Source organism: Hibiscus syriacus, unplaced genomic scaffold (assembly GCF_006381635.1).
Source record: "Hibiscus syriacus cultivar Baekdansim isolate YM2019G1 unplaced genomic scaffold, ASM638163v2 tig00111779_pilon, whole genome shotgun sequence".
NCBI lineage: Eukaryota > Viridiplantae > Streptophyta > Magnoliopsida > Malvales > Malvaceae > Hibiscus > Hibiscus syriacus.
Genome location: NW_024063176.1, coordinates 1,202,144 through 1,224,857, shown reverse-complemented (window position 1 = coordinate 1,224,857; position 22,714 = coordinate 1,202,144). Strand labels below are relative to the sequence as shown.

General features: G+C 30.9%; 3 pseudogenes; 2 read left to right on the top strand and 1 right to left on the bottom strand.

Moving 5' to 3' along the window:
• The window catches only part of LOC120170379, a 26,123-nt pseudogene extending 9,570 nt beyond the window's left edge, over positions 1-16,553 (top strand).
• LOC120170378 lies at positions 1,898-2,768 on the top strand (annotated as a pseudogene).
• LOC120170377 lies at positions 13,527-22,714 on the bottom strand (annotated as a pseudogene).

The window sequence follows — 22,714 nt, the reverse complement described above, 5'->3', positions numbered from 1 at the left end:
ATCTTTAGGGTGCATTTGGTCCACGGAATGTAAGATTACCGGTGGGAATGTAATATTACCTGGGAATAAGATTACTGAGAATGTTGTATTTTGTGTTTGGTTTGCTTAGCAGGAATGTAATAATACCGTGTTTGGTTAAAGGAATAAAAGATTATTAGAATGTATATTTGACCAAATTGTCCTTATTATATATTTGTTTTTTTAACAAGTTGGAAAATATTTATATATATTTTAAAAAATTTAAATTCATAAAATTTATATAATTTTTTTACAAAATTGAAAATATAAAAGGTTTAATGAAAGGATAAAATTTTATTTTAACCCCTGAACTTCATATAAAATTTTAATTATAGATTTTTTTTTGTAAATCTAAAATAGTTTAAGGATAAATTTGTAATTTAACATTCGTAAAATTTTATTATTCAATGACAGAGAAATATATTTTTGAAAGAAAGAAAAATTTAAGGGCTTTTTAGTCCAAAACGCCGGTAATACAATAATACCTAAGTAAAGGGAGGTAATGACATTCCCGGTAATATACCCCAAAAATCTACTATTGATAATCTTACATTACCAGAAATGAAATTCCTGGACTAACGAAACAAGGAATGTGGATTTCATTCCCATGAAAATCCCACATTCCCCATCCAAACACCCCCTTAACGCTAAAGCTTCAGACAGGGAAGAATTATAGTTTAAGAAAAGGAAATCAACCAAACGTTTCCAGAATTAATAAAAACAAAAAACTGAAAAAAAATTCACCCTTAATCTGTTACTGCTGGGTAATTCAAACGGGTTTTCAACGTATGCAAAATCCAGAAACGTTAAACATTTGGATTTTCCCAACTAATAAAAACCAAACAGAGGCATATTTCAATACAAAAAAGTCAACCCAAATCGAAGACCTCGATGATCGAACCTACCAAAGCTAAGATACTCGTTCAAAACCCAACAAAAAACAAAAAAGGAACATTTGTAGCATTGAATTTCCATCGTTTTTCAATTCCAGACAACAACAAAAATAAACAATTAATCCAATTCAACAGTCAATGAATGAATGAAACAATGTATTTTCTTGAAGAAAATGAGAGATGATTCAGCAAACTTAACTGAGTAATGGAGGTGATTGAAGAAAACGGAAGAGATCTTGAAATCCCAGAATTTGAAAGATCCAAAGAACAATAAGACAATGAAGATCTAAAAGGAAGGCAGAGCATCAAACAAGAAACAAATAAGAATAGATTTATATATATATAAATGGATTTCTCTGTATGTGAATATTTTTTTTAAAAAGGCAATAATTCAGAGATTTGACGATGTGAATATATCTAAATCCTTTCTTTTATTTCTTTTTGGGTGATTTTATATAATTTTTGTTTGTGAAAGAAGAAGAAGAGATGGGGAAGGAGAAAGCTGGCGGGGTGGCATTTTAGCTAATTTCCAAGCATAAAACAGAGCCGGCGATTTATTTTAATGCAGCGTGCTTTCTATTACAGGATCATAATGTATATGCCCATGCGCACCATTAGCGCGTGCAAGTCACGGTATCGTTGTATTTGCAGTTGAGCCCTTCCTTTTAGGGGTTAAATTAATGTTTTTTGACACATTTTTTTATTAATATTTTGTATTTATTTTTATATTTTATAAAATGGGGAAGAAATATTTTTAGGATAAACTACACGGGAGACCACTAAACTATGCTCAAAAATAATTTGACCACCGAAGTTTCAATTGAATCAATCAGATCACCCAACTATTTAAATGTTTCAATCAAGCCACAAGCCGTTAATTTTTAACGAGGGTGATGAAGTGTCCGTTAATAAAATCGGCATAATTCTATATTTGATCCTTAATATTTACATGTTTTATCAATCAAGCCACCGGTCGATATATTTCTCAAGATTTTCCTATAACTAAAACAATGGCAGCTTCTATTTACAAACTTGCCACTCTTTTCTTATTATGTATCATCCCTTCTTCCTTCTGTGAGCTGGTTCAAGAGCAGCCTCTGGTGTTGAAGTACCACAATGGCCCTCTTTTAAAGGGCAAAATCGCCGTCAATCTCATCTGGTACGATAAGTTTACCCCTTCCCAACGCTCCATAATCGTCGATTTCATCAACTCGTTGAGTTCCGCCAACCTCAAGCTTTCTTCGGCATCTTCATGGTGGAAAACGACTGAGAAATACAAGAGTGGTTCATCCACCTAGTTGTGGACAATCAAGTCCTCTTCGAAAACTACCCACTCGGTAAAACCCTTAAGAACCCACACATGTCGGCCTTGGCCGAAAAATTTAACGGCGTCAATACTATCAGCATCATCCTCACGACCAAAGATGTAGTTGTCGAAGGCTTTAGCATGAGGTGCAGGGCTCACGGGTCTACCCATGGTCTGGTTCGTAGTGCCTTTATCTGGTCGGGAACTCGGAGACTCAGTGTCTCGGTCAATGCGCCTGGCCGTTTCACCAGCCTATTTATGGTCCCCAAACACCGCATTTGGTTGCTCCCAATAGAGACATTGAGGTTGATGGAATGATCTTTTACTTGGCCACCCTTTTGGCTAACACTGTTACCAATCTGTTTAATAACGGGTATTTCCAAGGGCCGACCAACGCTCCATTAGAGGCGGTTTCAGCTTGCACTGAGATGTTCGGGTCGGGTTCGTACCCGGGATATTCAGGTAATCTTTTGGTGGAGAAGACTACCGGGGCAAACTATAATGCAAACGACGTTAATGGCTGGAAATACTTGTTGTCGACAATGTGGTGAAGGGGAAACGAATGTAGATATTTGTATGTATGGGTTTGTTGCAGTGGGTTCACGTGATGGGTGAATTCTAGTTTAGTATTGCCCAAGAAAAAGAATTCTGGTTTGTTGTGAGAAAGGAAAACAAAATTGATAGAATATGTAAATATTAATCATAAAATATAGAATTATGTTAATTTTATTAACAGACACGTCATCACCTTCGTTAAAAATTAACTGTAACATCCCAAAATCAGGGCTAGTGACTAAAATGGAAGTTTTGAAACTTTAAGGTTTGATTTTGAAAGATTGAAAAGTTTAGGGACTAAATTAGGAATATTTTGTGAAGGAAGGGTATAATGGTCATTTTATAATTTTTTTATTTTATTTTTCCTTTTATAAGGAGATAAACATGTGGAGTTAAGAGGGAAAGGAAGAAAACTTTGGAGGCTTAGTTATCTTCTTCCTCCCGTGGCTTCAGTGTTAAGGTGAGTTGAATTCAATTTGATTGTTTCTTTAATTTTAAGGTTTCTTTTGATTCTTAGAGTGATAAGAAAGCTTAAGGAAAGTTTTTAGTGGCTTAAAACTTAAAGATGAACAAGTTATGAAAGATAAAGTAAAAGGAGTTTTTAAGTGAACTATTGAAAAAGGAGTAAGTGGATTTTGAAGTTGAATTTGACTTGTCATAAGTTGAAATAAGAAATTCAAAGTGTTAGAAACAAATTTAGAACATGTTGATTTATTGGCTTGATTATTGAATTCAAGTATGTATATGGGATATTGGATATTAGGATGAGTTAAAGTGATCTAAGTTGGTTAAAATAAGTGTAGTTAAGCTTAAAGGACTAAAAGAAGGTTATGGTAGAGGAATTAAGTAAGTTTGGTAAGATTTTCGGGTAAGATAAATGAATTCTGGGCAAGGGGTATCAGTACTATTCATCAAGTACCGATACTTCAAAGAGAAAATGAGTGATAATTGGGGCTTGGGTATTGATATTGGTTGAATGAGTATCGATACCATAAGGCATAAATTTATATAATTGTTCAAAGAGTGTCGATACCAAAGGAGTAGTATCGATACTGAGGGTATCGATACCATTAAGCAAGTATCGGTACCATTTTAAAAATAAAGATCACAGAATCGAAATTGGGTATCGATACCGTGGAGGGGTATCAATACTATAAGCATAGAGGTATCGGTAATGTGCTTATAGTACCGATACTACTAAAGAAGAAATTAAGGAATCAGTGCTCTGTTTAGTTGATAATAGTAAGAATATTTTCAAGTAATATGAATCCTAATATTTGTTGGATTGTGTATTTGTGTAGATAACGATCGAGAGCAAAGTCCGGACAAGTCGACCAAGTAATAGTCATCAAGAAATGGATTAGTATTGACTAGTGAGGCCATGTGAGTGCATGTTATTATGTATATGATGTTTTATGGAAATAAGACTTGCGATGAGTCTATTTTCACTATCAGATTGTAAGAGTCCATTAATATAAATGTAGTATTGATATGATTTCTGTGGATATGAATACATGCATATGTTTGTATGTTAAGTATGTGATTATTAGCCATGAGGATACATGTCTATATGATACATGCTATGTGACCATGATATATGCGTTATGTGATATATGTGACCATATGATAATATGATATAAGTTATATATATAAACTAATGGAATATATGAAAAGGTGGTATGACCTATGTGAGTATATGAGAAAGGATATGAGTTATATGTGATACATGATATGATAAGTGACCATATGAGAATGTGACATGAGCTATATGACCATATGAGAATGTGACATAAGCTTATATGATTATGTGATATGAATGTGTACACGTGACAAATATAAAAGATAATGCCCATGTTATTTGTTATGAGAGCTAGGGGTATAGTTGGCATGCCAAAAGTCGAGGGTTACATAGGTCCTTCGGGACATATACATAGGTCCTTCGGGACATACATGAGGTCATTCAGGACAAATTTCACATGTCACTCAATGAATCTTTATACGAGCTGTGGTGACAACATATGTGCACAACTTCTATGTACTCACATATCTTTAGTTCTCACAAGTGTACATGGGCGAATAAAATATATAACATAAGAAACCTTGTGTAATGGGATGTATTATATGATATGCATAATTGTTAAGGATATATCACAAGATTAAATGAATGAATACAAATAGTTTTGTTAATAACAATAGTGTGAATAATGATAACGATAATATAAATATATGTATGTATGAAATGATCATATGAATTGTTATATGATTTTTTGCATGATATGAGAGTGTCATTGTTTGTGCATAGTTAGATAATTAAAGTTTATGTATTCATTTTATATGCCTCACTAAGTCATCGACTTAGCGTGTGATTGTTTCACACGTATGTTTCGAGAAGATTGAGGAGCAAGACATGTCAACTTCTCCTTTCCGGATATCAGATCAGAAAAGTCTATTATTAATATGTATTTTGTTATTTGGAATGTAGTTGGCATGTAAGATAAAAGATTTGAACTGTACACGCTCTGATAAGTTTTGTAAACCTTTTTATTGGAATAATATGAAGTTTTATTTAATATTAGTGGAAAATTTTCATTATGTTATACAAGTAAAGGTTTTGAAAAGTTAATGTGACACCTCAGACTCGTGATCGGGTCGTATACAGGTTGGGGGTGTTACATTAACGGCCGGTTGATTGATTGAAACATTTAAATAGTTGGTGTTCTGATTGATTCAATTAAAAGTTCGGTGGTCAAATTGATTTTTGACCAAAGTTTAGTGGTCTCTCGTGTAGTTTACTCACATTTTTATTAAGAAAAAAAATCCCTTTTTCTTATTGCATATATATCTATATATATTAAATTTAGAACGAATGTGTCTATAAACGTAAGGATAAACTATTTGGTTAGTACCTAAACTTTCACTTTTGATTCGATTTAGTATCTAAACTTCTAATTATTTTAAAATCATACCTAACGTTTAGTTTTTGTTTCATTTAATACCTCGCCTTTAAAAACTTAACAACAGAGCTAACGTGATATTTTTTTAATTATTATTTATATTATTTAATCAATTTTATTCAACTAATAAGGTGGTTATTAAATACAAAACCAAGATTTAATTCCCAAAAAGGAGCATAACAATCAAGACAAGAAACCGAGTCTGCTGGGAGGAAGACAGGTGCTCAACCATCTACGCTGGGGCAGAACACTAATTTTTAATTGCCAAAGTATATATTTAACTTATACTAAGCTGTCACTATAAAATGAAAGAAAATGGTTAGATATATGATTTGAACTTAGGACATCTCCCAAAATATTCAATCATTCAGATTAAGAATTAATTTAATACATACCAAAATTATTATTTATTTTAATTTAAAATTATAAAATTTCTTATTTTAATTTAAGATAATTAAATAATTATTTATATATTTTATAAAATAAATATTATTTTATTTTAAAAATTATATGGATTATATTATAAGTAGTTTAGAATTATATGTATTTATTTATTTAAAATTTAAAAATATAATTTAAAATTATTTCTATTTGTTTAATTATTAAAATTTAAATATAAACTTATAATTTATAATCATTTATGAAAATAAATATAAATAATTATTTTAACAATTTTAAGGATAGAATATAAATTTTAATTTAATATTTTTTATAATTATTTAATCAAATAAATAAATACAAATAATAATTTTAAATATTGATTTAATTATTTTCTTATTTCTAAATGATAAATTATTTAATTTTAATTTAAAATTTTTATACGTTAAATAATAATTTTGGCATTTTATAGTGATATTTTAGTATATGTTAAATATATACTTTGGCATTTAGGACTAATGGTCTGTTGGAGCTCAGATGGCATTTAGTACAAGTGTCACCACCGTTTTAGTTAATTAAAACTAATTAAATAATAATATAAATAATAATTTAAAAATTTCACGTCAGCTCTGCCGTTAATTTTTTAAGGGCAGGGTACCAAAATGAATCAAAAATAAAAGTTAGGTACATTTTAAAATAATTGAAAGTTCAGGTACTAAATCAGATCAAAAATGAAAGTTCAGATACTAACAGTGTAGTTTGCCCTAAACTAATTAGGGGTGTACAAATTTAGATATCAGATCCGATTCGATCCGAAAATCTGTATATTCAAAAATTTCAGATACTTAAAATAGTAATTAGTATTTGATCCGAAAAAATCGAATATTTGAATACAAAATTTAATTTGAATTTCTGGATAATCTGAAATTGAAATTTATCCGATCCTATTATCTTAAAATAAAAAAATAGATCGAATATATGAATTTCCCGATTGGATCATCGGGTCAACAAATCAGATCATATCTTTTTACACACCCCTAAATACAATATTATACAAATACATGTGTCATTTAATTATTTTTTATTTAATTTTATAAATTTTTATTATTTAATAGTGAGGTTATATAAAATTTATTTTATATAACATATTTATGTTTTAATTTTAAATTCTAAATCTTAAACCGTAAACGATAAATTATAAATCTGAACTATATTTCTTAAAATTTTAAAACCTAAATATCTAAACTCTAAATAAGACCCATGAACCTTTAAATAGACATACTTTGTATAAAATAAAGTTTACAGCAATATTTATATCAAATAATTTTCTCAGATTTATATTTCATACAAAAATTAAATGGTAAAGTACACAAATGGTCCCATAACTATAGGTCACTGTTTTATTGAGTCTTTGAAGTATTAAAAAATATAAAATGATCTTCCGACTATAAGACATTGCTTTGTTGAGTCCCTCAACTATTAAAAATTATAAAATAATCATTCGCCTATCCATATGTTACAAACTCGTCATTTTCCGTTAAAAATTAACGGTTGTCTGAGCTGGATATTAACATATTGATTGAGATATGATAATCGTTTGAGATTCTATCATATCTCAACCAGCATGTTAAAGTTCAGCTCAGACTGCTGTCAATTATTTAATGAAAATAACGAATTTAGAACATATGAATAGTCGGATGACCATTTTGTAACTTTTAATAGTCGGGACTCAACAAAGTAGCGCCTTATAATCAATGACTATTTTGTAACTTTTAATAGTCAGGTAACTCTACAAAACAACGTCCTATAATCATGGACCATTTGTATAATTTACCAAAAAATAAAATTTAATAATTTAAAGTAGATTATTTAAATTCTCAATTTTGAAGTAAATAAATTTAGAAATAGAAAATTCTCACATGTACGGTAAAAACAAGACTTAGGTAGTGTTTGTTTTCACTGTTTAAGGTCTTCAAAGCTCTTATGTCTACGCCGCGCAAACATTGAGCTTCGCAGACCGTTTGTTTTTTAGAAGACAGAAGCTCTTCTAACGTCTGCTCGCGTGGTCTGCGCGGCGCAGACGTGGCCTTATGTCTGCGGACGTCTTTTAACCTTTTCAAAGAGGTTTTATATTTAATTTTATATTATATTTGATTTTAATTTTAATATTAATTTTTTAAATAAACTAAATATTAATTTTTTAAATAAATTAAATATTAATTTTTTAAATAAATTAATATATTTTTTTAATATTATATTATATATATTAATTTTTTAAATAAATTAAATATTAAGTTTTTTAATATTATATTATAGATATTTAATTTTATATCATATAAATTATTTTATATATTATTAAAATTTTATATTTATTTTAATTATTCTTATTTAAGTTTAAATATAATATTTTTTTGGATTTGTTATTTTTAAATTATATTTAAACTTTTTATACGAAATGTAAGTATTTAAACCACATTGCTTAATAAAAAATGATTTCATTGTTTGATAATTAAGATTTTAAAATATAAAAAATTATAAATTATGTTTTTAAAATTTTAAAATATAATCAAAATTAAATAAAAAATAATCATAAAATAATTTGATAAATTAAAAAATATTTTCTAAAAATATCATATAATTATAAAAATAAATTATGAATATATATTTAAAAAAATTAAAAGTATTACATAATTGCATATTTAATAATAGTTTAATGATAATTAATGTTTAAAAAAAGAGAGGTGTATGATTCATTGATTAATAATAGTTTAATGATAATTAATGTTGTTGTGCCATATGATAATAAAATTCAAAATTTAATATTATTATATAACTTTAGATAATTTAATGTTTAAAACATCATATAATTTAATGATCATTTATAAATTTTATTCTATAAAACTTATAAAACTAATAATACATGTGATTATGTGAGACTTATAATAGAATTAATAAGGTGATGTTTGTTTTTCTAAAAAAAATTTATTGTAGTTGTATGAATTATTTAAATTTCAGTATTGTAAAATTAAAATTATTTAAATCTCAGTATTGCAAAACTCTTTTAAGTTTAAAAAATCTGTTTATTTATATTTTAGTTTATTTTAGCAGTATGCAGACATTAAAAAATAAACAATCTTCTTCTTGCAGACTGCAGACTTTTGGTCTACCTGTTCTGCTGCAGATGCCTGTAGATGTGGTTCGCAGATTGCAGACATTTTACCTCTGCAAAAACAAACATTACCTTAGTAAAGTTAGATCAATCAAGTTACCTCGGTGATAAAGAGATTATTATTATTTTTTAAGATATGGAGTTTGAGCATTATGAATATCAGTGGTGTGAGCGTTCAATGTGAAATGATTGAGTGTTATTTTTAAACATATACTACCTTATACTTATCTCGAATTAATAAATAAAAAACAAGACTTAGTAAAGTTACATTTTAGGGATAAGCAACATTTAGCCATTGAGCTTATTTTTTTCTCATATTGGTCCTTGAAATTTTTTAGCTCACATTAATCCCAAAATATAGCAATTTTTCAAAGTTGGTCCCCGAGCTTGGATTACGTTAAGGTGTGATGACATGGCACTCTAATTTTATACTACATCATTATCTAGTATTTCTATAGAGATACATTGTTAATATTTTTTTTATAATTCGTTTAATATATTTTTATTTTTAAATTTTATAATATTATTTTAAAAATTGGGGACGGCATGGCACAATATCAGTGTGCCATGTCACCACACCTTCATGAATATCAAGTTTAGGAACCGAATTTAAAAAGCTGCCTAGTTTCGGGATTAATGTGGATTAGGAAAAAGTTCAGAGATCAACTTAGAAATGTTGTTAAATTAAGGGACTACATATTAATTTATCACTTACTCCAATAATAAATAATGAGCCAATGGCATGCAAAGCACGCGAGACAAGAGCGCGTGAAACTATCTTTGTCCCATGTTCCAACATACATGTTGCTTTCAGAATCGAAGTATATACTACGATTACGAGGGTTCTATTATCTTGGATGAGTAAAATGACAAAAATATCCTTACTGTTTACTTATTTTGTACAAGTTTGATAGGCTTTTTAGGCAACTTTTTCTGTACACGTCATCCAGATCATGTTTGGTAGGTAGTTTAGGTAACATGTATATATTGATAATTTTTTTTATCAAATCCTTATATTTTATTGATATTTTTGAATTAACTGATAATAGAAATTAACTTGCAACCCATGCACTGTGTCTTACGTTGATGTGGTACCACGTGTTGAAAGGCGTGACCCATGCACCCTTAGGACACGTGTAAAGACCGGATGTTAGTTTCGTAAATGTTTTTTAAAATGGTGCTAATATGTAATTAATTTCTGTTAGGCCGATTTTTGTGTAAAAACGTCAACTTTTTTATTTATTTTTTTGTGTGTGAAAAAATCTTTCTGCATTAAAATTTTTAAATCTTCTTTTGCAAATTATTTTATAACTCGATAAATTTTGATTTTTGCATGAAATTACACAATACATATGATTATATGTATAAGAAATATTTAAAAAAGTTTTATAATTAGTATTTCTTTTAAAAAATGATGATGATGATGATAATAAGAAATATTTTATAATTTAAAAAATATTAAAAAATATTAAAATAAACTTTTAATTACAATTGAGGGATTAAATGAATTATAATTCATTAATTATTATTTTTTAACAACAGTTAATAATATTTATTCATTTTTAATAAAATTAGAATTTAATCTTTTTTAAAAGTAATATTAAAAATAATATTTTAAGTACATAGGTGATATATTTTAGTTTTACTTTTTTTTATTGAATTTTATTCACTTTTAATTATTTTTTATTGTATTTTTATTGAATTTTAAATATATGAATTATAATTCAAATTAATCATTTATTCTGCTATTATTCAAATTAATTAAGAAAAATTATGGTAAAATGTTTCTAAAAGAAAAGTATAAATACATACATTTGAATAATATATGAGTTAAAACTTTTCTTTTAGAAACATTTTACAATAAAAATACAATAAAAAAGAATTTATACTTTTCTTTTAGAAACATTTTGTAAATACAAAACTCATATTTTTAAAACTCATATTTTTAAAAATACAATAAAAAAGAATTTATACTTTTCATATTAATCATCATTTATAAAAGAAATACTAGTTATAAAACTTTTATAAAATTATTCAGATTTTAAATTACTTACCCTCAATTTTTTTCTATACTAGATTATTTGTATTGTGTATTTCATGCAAAAAAAATCAAAACTTATCGAGTTATAAAATAATTTGCAAAAGAATATTTAAATATTTTAATGCAAAAAGTTTTTTTTGCACACACAAAGAAATAAAAAAAATTGACATTTTTATATAAAAATCACCCTAATAGAATTTAATTACATATTAGACACCATTATAAAAAAAATTATGAAACTAACATCCAGTCTTTACACGTTGCCTGAGACGGTGAATGGGCTGCGCATTTCAACACGTGACGTAAGACTCGGTGCATGGGTCGTGCCTTTCTACAAAGGGTGTTAGATCTGTAATATTTTTTATAACGGTGTCTGACACGTAAATAATTACAAAATAGGTGATTTTTCGAGAAAATCACCAAAGGTAAAGTACATAAACGGTATAGTATTATTTTATTACAAAATTTTACTATTAAAAGTTATAAAATGAGCACATGACTATTCATTTGTTTTAAACTCGTCATTTTTCGTTTAAAAATAGACGATCGTCTGAGCTGAGCGTTAACCTATTGACTGGAATATGATAAAATCATATTTCAATGATGTCTACTAGAGACGCTAGAAATACATAAAAATAGAAACTCGATGTAAATAATATACGATATAAAGAATATAGTGAAATATATTATATCAATGTGTCAAAATATATAAAACATGTATAAATTACTAACATGTCAAATTAAAAGTCCTCGATTTTTTTTAGACCTTACAAAATCGGATTGGTTAACTGTAGTCGTCCCCTGAAAATTTAAAATTATTATATATTTTAGATTTTTATGTATTTTCTATCGAAAATCTATTTTCGTTGAATTTTATAAGTTCATCATATCCTAAAATTTTAAAAATCTATCCCTCCTAACATAAAATTTTACGTCCATCCCTACTTAAAAAGATTAGTCATATGACTTATATAAGCTTGAGTTATCATCAAGATTGAATCAAGTCTATAATGAAGTTCATACATCGATATTTGAAAATATTGCTGAGACTCATCTTGTATTATCACTTTTGAATCTATTAAGTTTGAGCTTAACCTGACTTACGCAGAAGAACCAATAATTTAAAAGAATCACGAGACTAAAGAAGCTACGTGAGAGAGAGAAATCGACAAGAAAATAATATCTAAACCTATTTTATCCTGTTAAATTTGAGGACAATTATCCTTTAAGGAGATGAGAGTTATCATATCTATAATTTTTTTATGTCGAGATTTGATCGATAATGACGTCAAATTTGATAATATTTTCAGTTTTAGGTCCAAAAACAATTTTTTTTTTACCAAACTAAAAGTTTAACAAAGTTATGAAAATCTTATTTAAACATGATATGAAAACAATGTTTACGGTTAAAACTATATGAAAAGTTACAATCAGAATGTATCGATAAAGCATAATACTTCTAAATAGAGCTGAAAGTTCACAAGATATTCTCATCGCCATTAAGTCTGTGTTTTTCGTGAAAATATAGTATTTATAAAACATTTAATTAACGTAAATATTGTAATTAAAGCAATAAATGAATTATTGCAATTGCCTTCGGTTATCTTATAGAGTTGGAATTTGTTGAATGGGAGAAATCAAAAGTCAAGATTAACAGTAGGAAATGAAGATATATTCACTGGGAAAAAAAATAAGAAGTTAATATCTTATTATGCAATGTAAAACTCTTTATTACACAGATTTAAAACTGTTAGATGAATGAAAATAAACGGTTGAGATTAACATTAGAAAATGAGAAGATATTTACTAGGAAAATACGAGTTAATCACATTAATTTATATTTTCACTCATCCAACAGTCCTAAATATGTGTAACATTAAAAGAGTTTTACACTATGTAATGGATCGTAACCTATATATATATATATATCAAATGTACCTTCCTGGACTCTAAGCATTTCATTTCCATTTGCGATAGGATTAGCAAAGTGGAGAGTTTTTTATGGGATTTTAACTAACTGGGTTAACTCATGCATGATAAACATGGCAAGTATCAAACATCAAAGATCCAGCAATGTATTGGTGAGGTTTAGACAGCAACAAGAAAACAATCATTAAAAGAAGAAGAAACGTGTAGGAGATTTACCCCTATGGTTGATGCTGCGATTCGGATTCTAGACGTTCGGTTTCTTTCTTGAAAACCTCGAATTACAGGAGGAGCTTCGCCAGCTTTGTCGCATTCTCTTCTTGAATATGAGATGGGGCTTTCTCTTGATATCCCGATGCATTGATGATCTTCTTCAACTTCTCCTGCTGCCTGTTCAATCCAAAACAAAAACTGATCCCGTGAGTTCCGGCAACTCTCTCGATATATTATCGGACTATGTGACTCAAACTCAAATATGAATGTCAGATATAAACGTGTCCGATACGAATACATTCATTTTTTTAAGATTTCCATTCATGTATTAGAGAGTATTCGGAGGGTTTTATCTCCGTGCTCAAATTCGGATGAATCGAGTATTTCAAAGAAAAATGAAGAGTTCGGAAACGATACTTACTTCAGTATTTCTTCATCTTTTCGCGTTCTGCTTCTTTATTTAGGGCTCCTTGAACCTTGAGATAAACTTTAAGGTTTTCCTTAACATTTTCAACTGCACTTCCAGCTGGAGCATCATCTACATCACTCAGTAGAACCTGGAGAATGGTAATTTGAAAACATTAAAAATCAAACTTGAACATTAATCAAACATGTTTGAATATTTCGTATAATACCTTCAAAGACGATAAAATGGCAAGGGTTATGATCTCTAATTCACAGGATCTCATGATTTTCGCCACTTCGTCGTTTTGACAGAATGCAAAAGCAGGTAATCTGAAACAAAATTAATCAATGCAATGCAATTAGTTAAATCGATGCTGTGCCTGTGACTTTTTTCTTCGCAAATCGAAGATAACAATATATACATATATATGGTAAAGTACATAAATGGTCTACCAACTATAGGATACTATTTTTGTTGAGTTATTCGACTATTAAAAGTTACAAAATAGTCTCTTGACTATATGGAGTTGCTTTGTTGAGTCACCGACTTACAAAATGGTCATTCGACTATTCATTATGTTCCAAACTCGTCCTTTTTTGTTAAAAAATTAACAATTGTCTGAACTGGACGTTAACCTACTAACTGAGATATGATAAAATTTGATCTCATAATTTCAAAAGGATATCATCTCTCAGTCCGTAAGTTAGCGTCCGACTCAGACGACCGTTAATTTTTTAATAAAAAATGATGAATTAGAACATAATAAATAATCCGGTGACCATTTTATAATTTTTAGTAGTCGAGAGACTCAACTAAATAATATTATATATATATATATATATATATATATAAATAAATATTCTTCAGTATGAACCTTTCATTCTTCTGCTTAGCGAGCAGCTCAGCTCGAAGTGACCTAAGAGACCTTACTGTTGACTCGACAAGGTCCATTTCATATTCCACCCTTTCATTTATCCAGCTCTGCAAAGGGCACAAAATATAACAACCATAGCATAAAACCAAAATTAAAAGTTTAACTCGAACAAATTTTCAGGACAGCTATCATGCTTTTTCCTGTTTCCGGTATAGCAGACCAAAATATATTATCTGAATTAAGAAAACTGGAACTTACCTCTACTGGTGACGGGTATTAGCATATCATTATAGATTCTTTCTTTGTGTGGCTCTTTACTCCCGGAAGGCGCTGCCACAGTTCTTCGGTAACGAATGGCATAAACGGATGAAGCAAACGCAGCCGATTTCCAAACAAGACCAGAGAGTGTCTTGTGCGAATTTCCTTTCGGAGGAAAAGGCTGATTTATCACCAGCGAAGTAGCGCTTGGTGGCTTCAATGAAAATGTCACAGAACTGATACTGCCACCAAGAATAGACACCGGTGGTTGCATCTGAAAATTCATATGAATTTAATGACAGTACGGTCTTCGATATAGCCTTGTTCAGCACCGAGAGTATCCAGCGACAGCTGGAAGGCATTGCCTCGGGATTTATGGTGGATGGAGGAGTACAGTCATCTGGAAGTTTGCTCATGGCAAAACGAACAGCATTCCATAATTTGTTGCACCATTGGCGATATCCAACCACTCGTTGGATATCCAAGTTAATTTTATCCAACTGAAACGAATTTTTCTTTACAAAAAACAGCTGAGAGATGCAAAGATCCTTGAGATGAATGGAAGGAATAAGTTTAACGAGTGGTATACCGTAACAGAATAAGCACGTAGATAGTAACCTGTGCGATGTAGGAAACAAGAGCAAACCGGAGAGCATCAGCACCACATTCAGCAATACCATTAGGAAAATCTTTTCCCTGGCCTTCTTTGGCAGTGGCAACCTCATTAGGATCCAAATTACCCTCTTCGAGCCTCTTATGAAGATCATTGAGTGATATCCCATTTATGACCTCAAGAGGATCGATTACATTCCCCAGAGACTTCGACATCTTACGCCCATGTGCATCTCGGATCATGGGATGCAAGTAAACCTGAAAAAATCAATACCATCAAGGGTCAATAGAGAACCTAAAGCAGCCTCACAAGAGTGCTGTATATAATTTAGGAAAAGGATTGCACAACCTTACTGAATGGTACATCACCTCCCAATTTAGTTCCCAACATAACCATCTGAGCAACCCAGAAGAAGATTATATCATGCCCTGTCTCAAGGACCGATGTTGGATAAAATGCTTTTAGATCAGCCGTATCATCAGGCTATCACAACACAGATAACGGAAAAAGACCAGCCGAAAACCAGCTGTCAAGGACATCGGGATCTTGAGACATCTCAAACTTCTTCCCGGAATATTTCTTCCTAGCTTCTGCCAGAGCCTGTTCCTCATCTCTGGCAGCTATCCAGTGATCATTATAAGCACCGAGTTCCTTCTGTTCATCATCTACAACTGTAACATACCATGCAGGAATACGGTGACCCCACCAAAGCTGCTTTTAAATACACCAATCACGGATATTGTCAAGCCACCTGCAACATTTGGAACATCACTTAGGTTAGGCCACCATTAAACCTGGACAGTATAACATAAATTTGAAAGAGTATACAAAAAAGTGAAGCCACGAAGCAGTTGATAGAAACCAACAAGACTCGTTAACCTAAAAGCAATGGTTTCTGTCATCTTTTCTTCATTTCTTTTTTTAATGAAAAATTTCAGGCTTTTGCTTAATTAGAACGTATCAATCTATGTCAAATATGAGAATCTGACAACACCCAAAATAAAAATAGTCACAATACTCGAGCAAGATCATTATTCTACAACATATTGGCAGAAAGTAAAAGAAAATGAACACCTTTTCCATTCTGCAGTATACTGTTTTGGAATGAACTCAAGCTTCCTGTTTTGATCATCCATAGCTACATCAAGAGCCTGCATTGCCATGCTACTACAGTTAACATACCATCAGTGCCGGCCCGAGGCATAGACCAGGGGGCGACCGCCTAGGGCCCCAAGCTTGGAGGGGCTCATTTTTTAAATTATTTTTAAATTTAATAATTAAAAAATATTTTTAAACATATTTTTTATTTCAAATACTCTAAAATATGGTAATTTAGTGGGCCTCAATAATTAAAAAATATTTTAAACATCATTTTTTATTTAAAAAACTCGAAAATATAGTAATTCAGTTGGTCCCATTTTAATTATGGGAGAAATCTAGATATGGGTCCCCACTTGTCTTCTTGTCATCACCTTCTGGTCTAGGGCTCTTAAAATGTCAGGACCGGGCTGCATACGATTGGGGCTTTATCAGTGGCTCCACAACATCATTGGAAAGGCCAAGGCGCATCTCATTGTTTTGAGCTTCTCTATACAATTTCTAATGGTGAAGAAATAAGTTAATGAATTTACGATCATGCATGGATGAAAATTAGAAATCATTTAACACCAAAAAAACAACACATATAAAAGTGTAAAAGGCAACAATTAGTCAACAACCGAAAGACTCTTCATGCAATCAAATTGTGATCCCAAGAAGAGCACAATTATGAAATATCATCACGTGTGGATCCAGCATACTGGGAAAGACCTTGAAGTTTGGGGTAGAGCATTGGGCTCTTACACCAAATGAAGGCAGGTTTAATTCTTGCTACATACATAGATGGGGTGCAAGGGAGGCGAAACACACCCATAATAAAGAAATTTAACTATCAATACCATAGAAGCAAAGAAAAACCTCACCTTGAAAGGTAAGTCATCCTAGATGCATATCAATGAAAGTGAATACCTTCCTCTGCAATGCATCAATCACAGCCTCACGAGCCTTAAACCGTGGAATTCCAGCAAATTCTGCTCCACCATTGCTATTTATTTTCCCATCATCTGTGAAAATGTTTATATATTCAATATTATGGCGCTTGCCCACCTTGTAATCATTAGGATCATGAACGGGAGTTATCTGTGGAACATTGAAGGCCATGACAAGAAAAATAAACAAATCAAGGAGAGAAAGACAATAACAGGATCTCAAAATCTATGATAGAATTCTTACCTTTACTGCACCAGTTCCAAAACACGGATCAACTAGGATCCCATCACAGATTATTGGAAGTTTTCTGCCGTTGAAAGGATGAATTACAAATTTCCCATGCAGATGACTGTACCTCTTGTCTTCTGGATGAATAGCTATTGCTGTATCACCTAGCATTGTTTCCGCGAATGATGTTAATACTCCAAATTCCACTGGTTTTTCATAATTAGGCACCTTTAACAAAGTCCTTTCTTTGATGACTGTATAATCTACATAGAAACATGGAGCAACTTCAAGATATGCAGCAGAAGATGCAAAAACAAAGAATCACCTAAAAATTGACTTACCCCTATATCAGAGATAGCAGTTCGCAAGACACAGTCCCAATTGACTAATCGAAAATCCCTGTAAAATGCATGGAGAAAACAAGAAAGAATTTAATTAAAAAAGACAAAAGATAATGTTTAAAGGATACGTATCAGTCTAAATGCTACAAAACTATTCATATTACTGTCAACAACATAAATTCATCAGGTCACATAATAACAGAAATTTCACCATGTAAAACATACCTATAAATAAGACCCTCTTTATAAAGCCGATTGCAAGCCTCTGTCACAGCCTTTGACCTCTTCTCATCCATTGTAAAGCACTAGGAGAGGTAAATAAAATAATATAATAACAATGAAAAAACAGCAAGAAACATGATAAGCTATTAATAGCACAGCTGAAGATGTATTTAACTACAAAACCATTAACCAATATATGGAGCTTAAAGGGTGCCATTTATATCTTACCTCACGCGACCAATCAAGGGAGGCACCCATACGTCGTAGCTGTCTCAGAATGGTACCACCATACTCATTCTCCCATTTCCAAACCTATAATAGCAGCATCAATAGAAGACCGTGAGACGTTATATTTGCAGAACAAATCAATAATCTACAACTTAATTTCACATTTAAACTTGGAGACACTTCAGGGTTGAAGCTCACTTCATTTACAAACTCTTCGCGACCGACATCATGTCTGGTCAAGCCTTTCACGCATTAGATTTTTCTCTAGAACCACCTGAAAATTTCAGACATTAGAGCAACTTCAATACAAAATGCAAAGAAAAATAATAACTATAAAAGCAAAAGACAGAGTAAGTTAAAGATAACACCAAATATTACGAAATGAAACTTAGGATTTGAAACGGTTATAATTTCGTGGATTTCGTACCTCTAATTGGAGTGGGGATGGGTATAATTTTAGAGGGTAGTGGGTGGGTGTGAATTTAGAAAGTGGTACCCGTCGCGGGTAGTAGGCGGGTAATGAGTTTGAGACCTTACCCGTCCCGCAACCGCCCTCCCAACTAAATATCCATTAAATTTTGGACCATTATAAATTTAGATGTAATTTTAAGAGACTAATTTATAAATCCTAATATTGTATAAGATATAACTTGTAATTTAATCAAATATTAGGAATAAGTTTATGTATAAATTTTTTTCTTTCAAACCTCTTGTCTTCACTCTCTAGCTTATTCATGTATGTTTCTTCCCTTTTTATTTGAAATTTAATTTTTGTTAGAGTCATTTCCGTAATCATTTCGTTTTAAGTTCCTCTGTATTTCGTTTTAAGAGTTTAATTTTTATTTGCTCGTACTGATTTTTAATTATTTTGTAGATTCATCTTAATGTTTGTTTTAAGCTTAATTTCTTAATGTTCTACAAATCAGTATCTTGTGACTGAACACCCACGTTTTTTGCTAACAGAGTCAGATCGTTGCTTCTCAAATCTCTATTTTTAACGCCACTGAATAGAATTAAGTGTTTCACTTGTGCTTCTCAAACCTCCATTTTTAACGCCATTGAAACTGACTTTTTCAAATTCAAATTTCAACCGAGTATTTTTGCAATACTGGTGTTTTATTATGGTGTTTTATGAGAATGATGATTGTAATAATGGAGTATCAGATGTCACAAGTATTGCTTGAAATTTTAGAATGTTGTGCCAAAGAACAAAAACATTATGTGTTTGTCATTTATGTTTCTAGACTTTAATTATGTCTTTTATTATGATGTTTTTATGTACTTTAAGATCTATATTAACACTTAACTCAGATAATCATTGGTTTATTTTATTATGTTTCTTAATAGATGTGTTTGTTTTATGTTTGTTGCTTATGTATAACTTAAGTTTGTTTTCAGTATGGTCTAGCCGGATACGTCTCCAGTAGGTAGTGGGTGTGGGGATGGATTTGAGAATGTATCCGCGTGGGCGGGTGTGGATTTGAAAATTTTTACCCAATATGGATGGTGGGAGGGTGGTTGATTGAAAATAATTAGATGAATATGAGGATAGAGGAGGAGATATTCGCACCCGACCCGCCCGTTTGCCATCCCTAGATTTGACTGGTCCAAATAAATACTAAAGGAACTCAACCTGTGTAGCTATCCCAGCATGATCCATGCCAGTTACCCACAATGTATTATACCCAGACATTCTTCTCCAACGAATGATAGTGTCCTGCATGCAATAACATTTAAACGTAAATGAAATTCAATGTAAAAGTCGATGATCAAATATGGCAGCAGCGGCAGCAGCATTATAATACACAACCTCTATGGCACCAGTTAGTGCATGGCCAATGTGTAGAGCCCCAGTCACATTTGGTGGAGAAAGAACCTGCAAAATCAGTTAAGTTATTAAATACGGTGAACACAAAGTGTGAATTCCAATTTGACTCGTACAATCACAAACGGTGGTTTTAAGCTGCTTGCATCAGCATGAAAAAAAAAAACTAGATTTCTCCCACCAAGCATACCATCTAAACATACAGACACAAAAAATGCAAAAGTTAAATAAAAATCCAACTAAAAACCATATCAAATCTACAAATCATCCACTTTTTCAACACTTATGGCTTCTCCACGGCAGCTGGACTATATTGTTTAGGCATCTGACTAGAGAGTCTTTTCTTCTCGCCTGAAGGAGTCTCTGGATCCACAAAATCCTCCGGATTCTCATCATCCACTTCTCGCGTGGCACTCTTCTTTGCACTCTTTTTGGGAGCATTCGATCCTTGTTGTGCCTGTGCAGAATTACAAGAAATAACACACTCACTAATTTTAAGTTTTTAACATATCTAAAATCAAAACAAAATTATATCTAGCAGATTCTCAAGTTCTAAAGCAGATTCTTCATTGTGTTTACCTTAAGTTTGGCTGCCTTAGTTTTTTCTGAGGCCTTGAATTTCTTCAGTTCCTTCTCCCTCGCCTATCAAAAAAGAGAGAGGTAAAACACTAACTCTAAGTAAACAATAAACAAATCCATGCTTCTAGACGTGATTCAAGTAGAATGGAGAAAAGATCGGAATGAAAATAAAGGAACCTTCTTCTTCTTTCGTTCGAGCTCTTCTTCAGTCAAATTCGTATCCGGTTGCTGAGATTGCGGATTCAAACCAAACAGTAAAAAAATAATGAAGTGAGAGAGAATACGTCAATGATGAAAAGCAATGGAAAGGGAAGGAAGGAGACCATGGCTGGCGACGGCGTTGATGCGAGAGAGAATTGGCTATGAGCGCCTGCGCTTTCTTTCGTAACAAGCTGTGCGGATTTTTTTAAAACAAATTATGTCTTCGATTGTACCTTCCACTAACGATGTATTAGAAGGAACGTCATAACATAGGATGAATTTAAATGTTATAAAGGTTGAGAATCAATTTAAAATATTAATCATAATTTGGAGATAAAATATTATTTATTTATTTATTTATTTTCCTGACAAGAGATTGTCGAGGAGAGAGATTTTTTAATAGGTATAATGTCAGAAAAAAATCATAATGTTCGATTAAATAATTATTTTGGTTCATATTTATTTTATTGGAGGATTTTTACTCTTAACATTTTATTTTTGAATAAAAGGTCTCTGTATTGATGAAAATCGTTAGTTAATGAACGACTAATGTTTCAAAATAAAAGTCTAAAATACCAAAGTGACTATTTAGTCAAACGTTAGAAACTTTTTTACTCTAAAATAAAACGTTGTGAGCTAAAATACTAAAAAATCATAAGCCAAAATGATCATTTCGATAAATGTTGAGGATTAATTTTGATATTATACCTTGTCTAATTCTTTAGAAAATGATCTTATCATTTCTGTTCTCTATAAATTAAGTTCCACTACTAGTTGCTTTTTTCGATTATGCCAAGGTTAGTATGTTTCCCGTTGCCCTTTTGATTTCTTCTTATTTGGTTGAATAGATTATTTTAGAAGGAAACAGAATTAATACAAAAATGTTTAGAGACTTTTGATACAATAGCCATCAATAATCATCAATGGATTATTTGGTTAAATATTATTTGACAGTTGATTTTATCTATTTGTCAATTTATTAGAGCCATCAACTTTAAAATTGTCACATGATATTTTATTCGATAAATTACACCGTTTCTCAATGAATTATATTCTTTCTCCCATTTTCTTTACCTGTTTTTTTATTTTTCTAATTTACTCACTGAACTTTACAAATTGAATAATTTTGCTCACTCTGCCTTTAACTATTTAACAGTATTATGACTTCACACAATAAATTACATAAGCATCAAAATGATATCGTTTTGAAAAACACAAATATACACCAAAACGACGTCGTTTCGAATCCATTATAAAATCCTTTTTTTCTTCTTCATTTTTTTTTATTTTTTCCTTTTTTCTTTCTCCCTATTTTCTCTCTACTTTGCAACCGATTTCCGTCGTTGGACACAAGTCATTTTCATTCCGACCACTGTCTATCGCCGTTAATGGTAGTCGTTCGGTCTCAAATTTCATGGGTCGGTAACCTCCTGAGTCCGAATCCCATAGTTGTTTCAT